This window comes from Anabrus simplex, chromosome 1 (genome assembly GCF_040414725.1).
Source record: "Anabrus simplex isolate iqAnaSimp1 chromosome 1, ASM4041472v1, whole genome shotgun sequence".
NCBI lineage: Eukaryota > Metazoa > Arthropoda > Insecta > Orthoptera > Tettigoniidae > Anabrus > Anabrus simplex.
In genome coordinates this window covers 293819232-293832840 of record NC_090265.1, presented here as the reverse complement: position 1 = coordinate 293832840, position 13609 = coordinate 293819232, and positions in this window count along the sequence as shown.

The window sequence follows — 13609 nt, the reverse complement described above, 5'->3', positions numbered from 1 at the left end:
TGAACAGATAGCTCTTCACACATTACTTCTTCAGTCTTCGACTATGTATGGTCCTTCTCTTGTAGTAAGGATGTAAAGAAGAGGGCATATACGTCTCTGGTAAGACCCCAACTAGAGCATGGTTCCCGTGTATGGGAGCCTAACCAAGATTACTTGATTCAAGAACTGGAATAAATCTGGGTGATTTCTGACAAAATAGTAAGCGTTACGAAAATGTTGCAAAGTTTGGGCTGGGAAGACTTGAGAGAAAGAAGACGAGCTGCTCGACCAAGTGGTATGTTCCGTGCTATCAGTGGAGAGATGGCGTAGAATGACATTAGTAGACGAATAAGTCTAAGTGGTGTTTTTAAAAGTAGAAAAATTGCAATATGAAGATAAAGTTGGAATTCAAGGTGACAAATTGAGGCAAATAAATCGTTTTTAGAAGGGGAGTTAGAAATTTGAAAAATTTACCAAGGGAGATGTTCAATAAATTTCCAAATCTTTGCAATTATTTAGGAAAAACTAGCTAAACAACAGACAGGGAATCTGCCACCTAGGTGACTGTCCTGAATGCATATCAGTGGTAACTGTTTGGTTTGTTGTTTCTGTGTATCTTCAACTGGAAGTACCACCGTCAGTGACACATTCTCTTGCTTATTTTCGGGATTATTCTATGTACTAGGTGTAGTACCCGGCGCTGCCCGGATAGTTTTAGAAAGTTTACCTTTAACATTTGTATTATCTGTTAATTAGGTGTAAAATGAATGTTTATCGATTTTCTGATTGAGATGTTAATTGATATTTTACGATATATGATGTAGTTTTAAAGTTATTTAGATGTGGTTGATTTCAAATTCCTGATTATTTAATTTTCGAGTAAAACTTTGTCCTTGTGGAAACTCGAATTGCCTGACAAGTATTTGATCCTTTCAAAAAATCATGAGTGATAACTATATGTATTTGGCCGTCGCGCTGTAGATATGAAGGGGCTGCATGGCCGAGGCGCTAAAGCCGTGCTCGGTTCTCCCGGAAGGACGTGGGTTTGAATCCCCGTCAGGAAGTCGTAAAATTTAAGAAACAATATTTCACTTACGGAGGTGCACATGGCCCTGAGGTTCACTCAGCCTACACTAAAATTGAGTACCAGGTTAATTCCTTGGGGGCAAAGGCGGCCGGGCATAGAGCTAACCACTCTACCCCATCAAGTGTCGAGGTTACGGATAGTGGAAGCCTTTAACTTCCACCCCTCCAAGGGTCTTCATGGCCTGTACGGAGATGACTTTGCTTTGGTTACCTTTGCTTTGCTATATGACGTACACCACTCCAACTGTCATTGCATCTGTCACCAGTCGGCCTTTCGACCCCAAAAGCAATGGATTCAACACTAATATCGGCCATTTTAGAGTATTTACTTTTAACCCCATCTCTGTCCCCGTCCCAATGGTGGCTGAACGTGTACGTAAATGGTATCCAGAGCATCACAATACATCTCAGCAATACATAAACCATGGGTTCGACATTAATATGAGTTATTTTCCATTATTTTTTTACACGTCATCCCATTCCATTCCCAAACCCTGGATGTTTCATTTACATATATTTTTTTCTTCAGATGGCAAGTCATATGTGAACCAAGTTTCGTTGAGAGCTATTCTGAAACATACCCACATACATAATATCGGTTATTTTTACATTAATTTTCACACCTTCTCAACCTCCATTCTGACTGCACCGAGCTCGATAGCTGCAGTCGCTTAAGTGCGGCCAGTATCCAGTATTCGGGAGATAGTAGGTTCGAACCCCACTGTCGGCAGCCCTGAAGATTGTTTTCCGTGGTTTCCCATTTTCACACCAGGTAAATGCTGGGGCTGTACCTTAATTAAGGCCACGGCCGCTTCCCTCCCACTCCTAGTCCTTCCCTGTCCCATCGTCGCCATAAGACCTATCTGTGTCGGTGCGACGTAAAGCAACTAGAAAAAAAAGAGCATTCTGACTGCGGCTGAGGTAGGACTTAATCGGCATCCAGAGTGTCACAATTCAACTCAGCGAACTCGTAAACAATGGATTCCACATTAATATCAGTCATTTTCGTTTATTTTTATATTTCGCGCCCTCCCCTCGGAGTGCTAGACGTGTTTTAGCTCCAGAGTATTTTTTCATAAAGTCATATGTGTACCAAGTTTTGTTGAGAACTATTCTGGAACATACGCGCATACATCCGTAATCTCAGTAATTTTGGTTATTTTCTCTTTCACCCTTCCCAATCCCCATGCCGAAGGAGACGGAACATGGACTTGAACGACAGGCGGATTGCCACTGTCCATCTCAGTGACCCCGAAAACTATGGATTCTACATTAATATTGGTCGTTGTCTATTATTTTTATATTTCACCCCCTTTTTCTGTAATTTGTATTTTTGTACTATGTATTTTCTTTTCAGATCGTAAGTCATTATGTGTACCATGTTTGGTTCAGAAGTGTGCTAGAACAAATACACATACGTCCATAATAGCGGTCATTTTGAACATTCCTTTTCACCCCTACTAACCTCCATTCCATTTCGGGATGAACTTTGACTTAAAATACATCCAAAGTGTCATAGTTCATCTCCGCTATCCCCAAAACTATGGGTTCGACACAAATATCGGTCGTTTTTTGTTATATTTATATTTCATCCCCTTCCCTAGCAGTTCTAAGGGTGCCTTGCACCGTCAGTACTTTTTCTAGATAGTAAGTAATACTGGTACCGCGTTTAGTTGACAGCTATGTTTGAACATGAACACATGCAAACATCTAAAATCTAGCTCACTTTGGCATTTTCTTTTTTCAACCATTCTCAACCCCGTGCCGATTGGGGATCAACTTGGACTTAAACGATACCCAGAGTGTCACTATTCATCTCAGTGACCCCGAAAACTATGAATTCGACACTACTTTCAATTACTTTTTTTATCTCACGCTCTCCCACCCCCACCCCTATGGGCACTAGGGTTGTCATACCCTCTCGCGGTCTATTTCCTGATATTAAGTCACAGATGTGCCAAGTTTGGTTGAAATCTCTCCAGTAGCCCCGAAAACTATGGATTTGTCACTAATATTTATCTTTTTTAGTTATATTTAAATTTCAGCCCCTCCCCTGGGGGTTACAGGGTTCTCTTGAACCCACAGTATGTTTTTTCCCCTAGATAGTGTCATACTTGCATCAATTTTGGTTTATAGCTATGCTGGAACATACACGCATATGCCCATTATCATACATTTTTTACACTTTATCACTCCCTTATGCCAAATGGGGCTGAACTTGGACTTTAAAATATCTGGAGTTCACTATTCATCTCAGGGACACCGAAAACTATGAATTCGACACTATTTTCTATTATCTCTATATCTCACCCTACCCCTAAGGGTGCTAGAGGCGTCTTACCCCGCACCCAGTTTGTTTCCTCATAGTAAGTCATAAGTATACCAAGTATGGTTTAAAGAGCTTCAGTAGTCCCGAAAACTACGGATTCGACACTAATATAGGTCGTTTAATATTTATATTTCATTCCCTCCCCTAAGGTTCTAGGGGTGTTTTCCAATGCACAGTATTTTATTACAGATAATTAATAGTCGTACTAAATTTAGTTGACAACTACGTTGGAACATACACACAACGCCCATTATCTCGGTCATTTTTGACATTTTCTTTTTTACAGTTTCTCACCCTCTCATACCAAAGGGGGCTGAACTTGGAAATCATGTGTTACTATTCATCTCTCCCACCCTGAAAACTATGGATTCGATACTATTTTTGATTATTTCAACACCTCATCCCCTGACCCCCTCACTCTATAAGGCGCTAAGTGAGTCTTACCCCCACAGTGCTCGTCTCCAGATAGTAAGTCATAAGTGTACCAAGTTTGGTTGAAAGTGCTCCAGTGGTTTAGGAGGAGATGTGTCATTACATACTTACACTTTTATGTACCATATAGATAGATTACATAGACCCGCATATGCTCGTTGGGGGCTCCGCCATCACCCCCCCCCCCCCCCCAAGACCAATAGTTGCTCCACTGTAGATATTCTACATTTTTCATTCCTTAAATACTTCTTCACATCTAATGCATAGCTGCATACTTACAAACTTGGCAGACCTATCAACGTTGGTCCTCTGACATGAAAGTACATCTCGATCACGCTATGTTGGACTGCTATTTCCAACTGAAATGAAATGGCGTATGGCTTTTAGTGCCGGGAGTGTCCGAGGACATGTTCGGCTTGCCAGGTGCAGGTTTTTTTATTTGACACCCGTAAACGACCTGCGCGTCGTGATGAGGATGGAATAATGATGAAGACGACACACACCCAGCCCCAGTGCCAGCGAAATTAACCAATGATGTTTAAAATTACCGACCCTGTCGGGAATCAAACCCGGGACCCCTGTGACCAAAGGCCAGCACGCTAACCATTTAGCCATGGAGCCGGACTATTTCCAATTTATTAACAGGCACGGCCATGAACCTCCTAGCAAGAAAGGTACTTTATAAAACAGGGCGGCGTGTTCCCATCCTCCTATGTAAAGCATTTCTTGCCGAATTATTATGATACAGCGTAAACTTGTTCTCACCTAATGACAATCTGTCCATATCGATCCAATATTGCTGCGGCTTTGCAGTTAAGTTAATTACATAAAATTACTCATAAAAAGGCACCCATCGGTTTCGTTCAAACCACTTCCTAAACCGTCTCAGTAGTGATAAGAACAAACTGCGAAATTTTCAGCAAAATCGGTCCAGTAGTTTCGGAGTCCATGTGAGACAAACAAACACACACCCCCACCCACCCACCCACCCACCCACGCACACACAGAGAGAGACAGGCACAGGCACACACACACACACACACACACACACACATATGCGCGCGCGCACGCACAGTTTCACTTTTATATAGATCAGGGGTTTCCAGATGGCGGCCCGTGGGCTTTAAAACATATTTTTTTAATGTGAAGAAAAAATACAAGAAATATTTCATAGTTCGTTCAAAAATGTATTAACTGTTATAAACTTTACAGACCCAAGTCAGAACTAATTCATTCTTTAATATCATTTCCTGTTTTTTAGTATTCACTTGGTATCAGTAGATTATTTTTGGTTTAAAAAATAAAATCCAAACTTCGGCGGAAAATGAGCCCTCACAAATGCCAGTGCTACGTCTTAACCGTCATAAAAGTGGCTATGTGAACCATACCAAATCTTGAACTCCATGCCAACCTCAGTGTGGACATTTTATGCAACGTAGCATGCAGTGGATACCAAGAAATAATTTAATTGCGATTGGTGTAAGAAGCGGCTTCAATTCTTCATTCTTCACTCATTGATAGTACTGGCTGGTTCGTAATGGTGCACCTTAGAATAAATTATCAGGGAAGTATTCTTGGAAGTACATTGTTGGTATTTTACGCTCTTACAACTGTATATTATTGTTCCCTTTACACTACTCCCACTACATTCTTCTTCTTTAAGTTTTGTTTAGATGCATTATTAATCCCAGTTTATCTTTAGGAATTTTTCTTTTTGTCATTTGTCAAATATGAATTCAAATGAACTAATATTCTTCCAAATTCAATTGTCCTTGGTATAATAGTATTTGTTTATTTTTAACTTCACTCTTTTATGCAATTGTAAAATAGCGTTTTAAGTAATTAACATTATTAAACCTTGATTTCAATTGAACTATGCATATTATTTCATTTGCGGAATTTTACGGAAATTGACCTATTATTAAAGTGCGGCGCGCGATCTCGCCTAAGGTTTCCAATGTGGCCCTCGAGCCCTTACTAATTGGAAACCCAACAGATCAATACTAGATTACTGTGTATTATTATTATTATTATTATTATTATTATTATTATTATTATTTAAGGCCACAGCAGCCTATGTTCAAGTATTTTCCATTGTTATGGGTGACTTTTATTTCAATTTAGATATTCCTTTCGTATTAATAGGTACCGTCAATGTAGTGGACTGCAGCCAGCTCACTTAATAACCAAGCAGGAATTCGTTGCAGACAGATTTTAATGATGATTTAATCTAATCAAATGAACATATAATGTGTTTATCAGAGTTCTCCTTTATTCCGGTGCGGATGACATGGCTTTCCGTCTTCGAAATCTTAAATCAAAGAAATTAGTACTCAAACCCAACGGCGATACTAATGTAAAGAGCAAGGTTGCAGTTGTTATTCAGCCTTTATTTCCCCCTGTCCCTATTTGTGAGTCCTTGACAGTTACAGTCTGTGTAGTTTCACCCCGGGACGACCATCAAAACTCCTTCCTTTTCAAAACGTTGTGTATTCCCATTACACCAGGCACAATATCTTGATTGTGGAATACTTAACCCTTGAAAGGAAGGGGGCACATGAAGGTGGGCGTCGAGGTTTTATGATGATTGCTTACGGGATGCATTAAGAATATGGCTCGCCACGGCCGGATAAACACCACCTTCTTCTGCCAATCAGAAGAGGCGTCTCACCTTCCTCAAGCGTTATGTGTTTGTTGTGCTGTGAAAGATTTGGATGTAAACATTCTACTACTGATATTGGACTACTGTACAATGTTTTGTCTCCCCTCTCGAATTAAAGCAGAGATTAGGTGAAGCATTCAGAGCTCGAATATAAAAAATGCATATTATATAGGAATTCATCATCAAGTTTCTTGCAACTGGAGGGATGGTGCAGCTGAATAGGCACTATCTGTGCTCAAAATTGCAGGATAGGATCCCAGCGGAATTGGTCGTCATTTAGGAGTGTTTAACTTCAGAAGGCCACCAACGAGACTCGAACCGGCTAGTCATGGTGTCAGACCATAGAAACGCCTTAAAGGTTATGGCCACCAGGCGGTCTTATTGCAATAGAGTGACACATGACACAATAATAATAATAATAATAATAATAATAATAATAATAATAATAATAATAATAATGTTTTAAACTTGAAAATAAATTCTTTATTATTATGATGTGCTGTAATTTCTCCTTGTACCGGTAATTGTTAACCGGCAAGACCAAATGACTGGGTCTCATTGATTTTCTTTCGTGGATCTCGTTCGGCACGAAGTCCAGATGTACTACTTTCGTCCTCGGTTCACTTTTCCTTCTACGATGTCCACATTTCCAGTTCCAGTTGTAGTTTTCTGCTCCTAGGGTGGGCTCATGATCTCCAGTTTCAGTATTGAGATAAGGAACTCGATCTCATTAGTGATAACTAGTTTTTCTGTCCATGTTAAATCCACACAGACCCCCAGCACCAGAAAATATCCATGTTAATAAACGTTTACATTTATTTTCAACAGATGTGATAAAAATTTAAAACCCTTACATTTGTCAATAATTCCTTTGAGTTGTACTAAAAAAGAAATGAACAGAACCGTCGACATATTCACGATCATTACTCTCTTCTTCTGAGATAACTGGTGACGATAACCAACAATAGCATTACAAAAAAGACAATTGTTTGTTAAGATCTTCTTTGTATCTCGTTTCCGCTAGATGACATTACTACTGCATATATGATAAAAATACGTTCTCTGCGATTTTACAAACATCGGAAAAATCAGCTAGTCAGCTAAAAATTATTGTAATTTATACTCGTCCTTTTAAAAATAACTTTAGATAGCGTTATCGCAGAAATTATTCCTCATGTCTTGATATTTCTTTCGTATCTTGATGCATCCCTGTCCGTAATCCCTGTGTAGAGGTGTACAGAAAAAAATGTGTCTGTAGAAGATTTTGCTATAAATATTGGGTCAAGAGATCATATTTGTCTCACAATAGGAATTAAGGATATCCCAGAGAAAATCCTCGCTTACAACAGCTGCAGAAGATTGTGGTGATCCCGAATTCGAAAAATTCCTCAGCGCCCTGCACATCGTTGTTCAAACGTTCGTCATCTGCACAATTGGGGAGGAAGAACCTTATATACAATAATAATCCATATACAGTATTACAATATTTACTCTGATTGTCTTTCACAGCGATATTGAGAAAAAGACTTTTAACAGATGAAAGCTTCACCAGATATACTTCCTTACTTCACATTTACATTAAATATACAACGCACCTCTCAGGTCCACGATTTTTCTTTTAAAAGAATATGTTTCTTTGTGAAAATTTATTGTACCAAATTCACCCTGTTGACGCGCACAGTTCCATCTATCTACATGAATTCAAACTACTCTCATAGAAAAGGAGAACGCCTGGAAGACTGAAATTAGCATCAGAATTACGTTACGAAAACAACACAATTATGACCATAATAATTGAACAGTTTACAGGAAAATACCTTCTTTCACTGAAATGAATGAACCTAATCATCACCATCCTGAGGTATACAACGATACTACTTACACCTATAAGCACGAGATGAAACTCTTGACGCTGAGATTGGGGAATGATATCTGACATGTTTTGATGGTGGATGCTTCCTTATAGATATTTCCTTTATGTATGATTCAGCGAACGTAGAAATTTCGAATATTTGGTTCTTTTTCGATAAAATGCCTCTCATTCAGCGAGGTTTAATTGTAATTTTGTTTCATGTGGCAACATTAATGTAATCTATTGACATAGGAGTGAACTATGTTCTACCCGTCGCCTGTCCTACCACTTGCTTTGTATTTGTCGTCGTGCTGGCAGAGTCGAAGCAGACGGAAACGCGCGGCCGCCATATTGTTTGGATTATATCATTACAGACCGGTTTACTGTCTATGTAACTGTGTGAAATGTGAAGTAAATAAGAGAATTCTACATTATGATTTGAGTTTTATAAGATGCTGAAATAAGTTGAAACGGATATGAAGGGTTGCACTTATGAAACGAAATCAGAAATTTACATTTTAATGATAGGAAACTGAAACTGAAAGTCTAATTAGCTGCACAAATTTTGTACCACTTAAAACAAGTTCAAACTTCAGAGCCAGAAGAAGAAGAAGTTTATTTCTTGGCTGTTCGCGAGCTATTTTCAGTCAAGTTTGAAATATTCTACTTTTCAAACAAAAGTCTTTTTAAACTGAAGAAGAATGAAGTGATTGTAGATTCTAACTATAGTGAACAGCTTCTAAAGTCGGCAGTGAAGAACTAGGGATATATGATGTCATCGAGTATCTACAAAATCAGATTTCATATTGTACAAGATTTATTAGGTTCTTCTTTGGATCCAAGTTAGAATTCAAAATTTTAGAAAGCAGAAATTTAATGTCCAACGTTAATGTCGTCAGCCAACACGATCTGAACATTTTAAAAGCAACGTATACAGGTATTAGTACTGGTTCCACAGAATACGATTATATTAATGAAATAGTACATTATCTCGTTGTTCATTTTTAACTCCCTTCATCCTTCAGACATGCTACCTCTCAGGTTAGACAGTCCGCACTATTAGCTGCTACCCTCTAAGCCCGGGGTTCATTTCCCGGCACTATCAGAGATTTAATACTGACAGGAGAGCTGGTGAGTGGTTATAATGGTACATGCAGCTCACCTCCATTCGTGGCGTGCCTTCTGTAAAGACCTGCATCATCTCACGACGAGGACACGACTTTACATGTTAGACTTAAAAGTTGGAAGAGCCGTAATTCTTCCTCGGTATTTCAATATCAAAGTTGGTTATACAACAAGATTAGCTGTACTGAAGCTGGATAAAAACTATTGTTCATGCAGAAATTCTCTCCTTCTGCGTACTCTTCTGAAATATAGATCCATTGACGTGACAGTACATCTCCCATCTACAGTCCACAACTAAATGGTGTATAAGGAAAAGTTATAATACCTGTTATGATTGTATACAGTGATATGTATTTAACATAGGAAGTGCAACTTTTATTTATAACTTACAGTCACGTAACATTTTCAAATTTTTGTTTACTCTTCAAATAGCAATTTCGACGGGCAAAGACACGCTTTACACCAGTCATAGACATCATCATCATCATCATTTAACATTTCTCTGAGAGACATCACTTGAATTTCGGAAGATTCTATTAACGTACTAAAAAATACACCGACACCAGTCCTTGTTAGACGTTGACCGAATGTACTGAGATTCGATCGCACAATCATGAACGGAGAGGATGCCTGACCAGTGCCATCAGAGTACAACCATTCAATGATAAACTTTCAGAATCAACATAAAACTCTTGTCGAAAGAAGTACTTTTAGAAGTGACAGATTGTTATAATTTATGGAATTACATTATTATATTACTTTGAATATCGACTTGTGCTGAAGCAGAAACGTTCTTCTTCTTCTTCTTCTTCTTCATCTTATTCTTCTTCTTCTACCGCTTTTCACACACGTGTGGGATCGCGGGTGCGAACTGTATCCACAGGTGTATTTGGCCCTGTTTCACTGCAGGATGCCCTTCCTGACGCAACCCTATTTGAAGGGATGTAATCACTATTGTGTGCTTCTGTGGTGGGTGGCAGTGTAGTATGTTGTCTGAATATTAAGAGGAAAGTGTTGGGACAAACAAAAACACCCAGCCCTAGAGCCATAAGAATTAATCAGACATGATTAAAATCCCCGACCCAGCCGGGAATCGAACCCGGGATCCTTTGACCCGAAGGCCTCAACGCTGATCATTCAACCAAGGCGTTGGACTGAAACGTTCTTGAAGTTAATTATAAAATTTGAAATAGATATTGCATATGAGCGAGAAATCGGTTGACTGAATGGTTCGTTAACAGAAGACACGACGAGTACAACTAGTTGTTGAAACAAGCAGATAAAACCATGACGCAAGCACAAATGCGTACAAGTTTAGCAGTTCACATTCACAGAAACCGGCTGTGTCGAACATCCATGGTATCCGAATATCCACTATAGGTGTGTCTTAAATTCCATAAGTAAAAGGAGAGTAATAAATCAAGTCGATGTTCTTAACAGCAAACAAGCGTGGTAACTGTGGGACTTCGCAAATCGCTTCATAACCAGAAGACCGCAGTTCGAATCGCAGTCTATGCAAGTGAGACTTACTAAGCAAAAGAAAGACCATCCAGATCCCGTGACTTAGGATTAACAATTCCATAAAAGTCTAAATTTTGCAAGTCCCGTTGTGTAGGGGCAATGTGCCTGTTTCTTACGCGGAAGCCGCAGGTTCGATTCAAGGTCTGAAACGAGGGCAGAAACGAGGTTAATGAGATCAACTCTGAACTGTGGGTTTGAGAGGTAGTAGACTGGATCACAAAAATCAAATAATACGCTGAGAATGGGATACAAATTACTCTAAACCTGCTTATTGTATGTTCTCCAGAACCTCTACCTATTCGTATCCGTACACTTCGGTGTGATTTCTGAAGGTTATTTATTCTGTTAGTCATGGGAGGGTAGGGGATATATTTCAACAACTTTTGAATTACAGAAATGTATTAAAACTACAAAGTATTCCGTAGATATTTTGATGGTATAGGCCGCTATCCAATCTGCGTTGTACTATTATTAGTCTTAGTATAGATAAAATGAAGTCTGTCTGCAGACGGAAGACGGTATAAAGAATGTCGTATGTATATTCAGTCATCAACCCTAAGGCTGGTTGGATTCTCAACAGCTCCGCCATCAGCTGTCATAGATGACCTAGGCATCACTGAAGAGGCATACTAGGGAAATGACTGGGTGCATAGGGAATGGCATTACTAGCATCGATTATACCTCAGTCACTTTCATATTGTCAAAGCCAAAGATAAGACGGGGACAGATCAATGAAAGTAACAAAATTGCTCTAGCCTATACCAGAAGACTTAGTGCACTGTAAACACTAGGTCCTTCCAGCAAAGGCAAAAAGAATGTCGTACTAGAGCGTAAGTCAATTAAACACTTCTTGCTTCTATTGACGCCCATGCCTTTCCCACATTTATCTTTCCACAACCTTCGTTTTTATACATTGACGTTGCTAGCACTCATTTCTAGAGCCACCAAATCTGCACAAATCATTCGTACATTTACGTGCCTAACAGAACGTTTCTGTGAGCTGTGTTTTTTCTAATGAATAATTTCACTTTATACACTATCATTACCCTCTTAATACCTATTAATAAATCTTAACCACCTACCTCTTCGTTGTTCTTTCCCTTTACCTCCTAATTAATTCATACGTTTCCTCTGTGCTAAATGAGGAATTCGCCTGCCTTTCTTCCAATAAGCCCTTTTGATAAAGTCGTTATGGTCTAGCACTGTGGTTAGCTGCTTTAAGTCCCGCTGGTAGAAAACTTTTCATCTTTAGAATATTGACCGGCAGAGCAGGAGAGGTGGTGGTAAACAATTTCTAATCACTAAATTGCGTTCGATCACAAGCCTTTCTCTAGTGATCAAATGGAATGACAGCATATGACGCTGTTGATGGTAATCCACTAGTTGAATGGGAACGTTAAGCATTGAACAGACCCCTTGATGTTACTCGGCAGGAGTACACCTAGGCTATGTTCCGACATCGTGTTTTACCCTCTCTCCACCTCTTCATCATCATTATCACCATCATCACGACTGCACGACAATACGTGCAGGTCGTCCGTGGGCGTCAGATATAAATACCGGCACCAGTCCTCTCTGGATGCCACACGAAGCTGGATGCTATTGGCAGCATTCCATCGAATTCGTTTCCTACATCGATTTGTTTCCAAGGTGTCCCTGGCCTATCAAAGGAAAGTGGGACTCCATCACTACCATAGAATTCTTGACCCTGACAGGGGTTTGCGTAGTCTTAGCCGCTTGAGCACAAAGAGGACCAAGACTTCGAATATGTCCGAGATGTCAACTCCTATTACACAGCCACCAGTATCCCGACTCTCAGGACTATTCATTAAGCCACCTCCACACCCATGGTTCACGAACTATTATATGACTGTAACAACCAACACCACGAACAGACAATAATAATAAAAGAAGAATAATTGTGTGAAGCGAGACAAGAGGTTTGGCATGCTAAGCGAATTTCTTTTTCTCAAGGTTTCAAGTAAAATCTCATTATACAAACTGATCTTGACGCATTCTGCTCTAGGCTTGCGTGCAGTCTTTAAAATTGATTGCGTTTACTGTTACAGTATAAGTTATTGCTCTTTGTTTCCTCTGTAGACTGCTTTGTCTTACAATCAACAAAACATGAAGAAACTTGCCTGTTCATGAAAATAATTGCTTTAATGGAATAAACTAATCTTGTACGTTATTTCTCCGGCAATTAATTTTATTCTCCGTGAATATCAATCTCGGCTCTGTGGAAAATAAAGCAAGGAGTCCTCTAAACTACAGCACGCTCACGTTGTGTGAGTAATGAGAATTAAAACAGTCAGCGAGCGAGTGAAAATAGAAATACTATCCTAGAGAACTTTTGTAAACTAGATAAGAATAGTATTAAATTTTTTGAACTGAGATTCATGAAAGGGGTAACATCGTTCTCTATTACAGTGTAGTAGAGGGACTTCTTTGGTTTGTTTTTCCTAAAACCTCTTTTCGTGTTCATATTTGCCGGCTGATGATGATCTTAATAAGTAAATGTATGTTGCTGAAAAGTTTCAGGCCACTTTTCTTCTCCTGTCTCTTTTCCTCCTTTAGGAGCTTGTTGGCGCTCTTTCTCTGCAGTCTCTTGCGCAAGTAATGG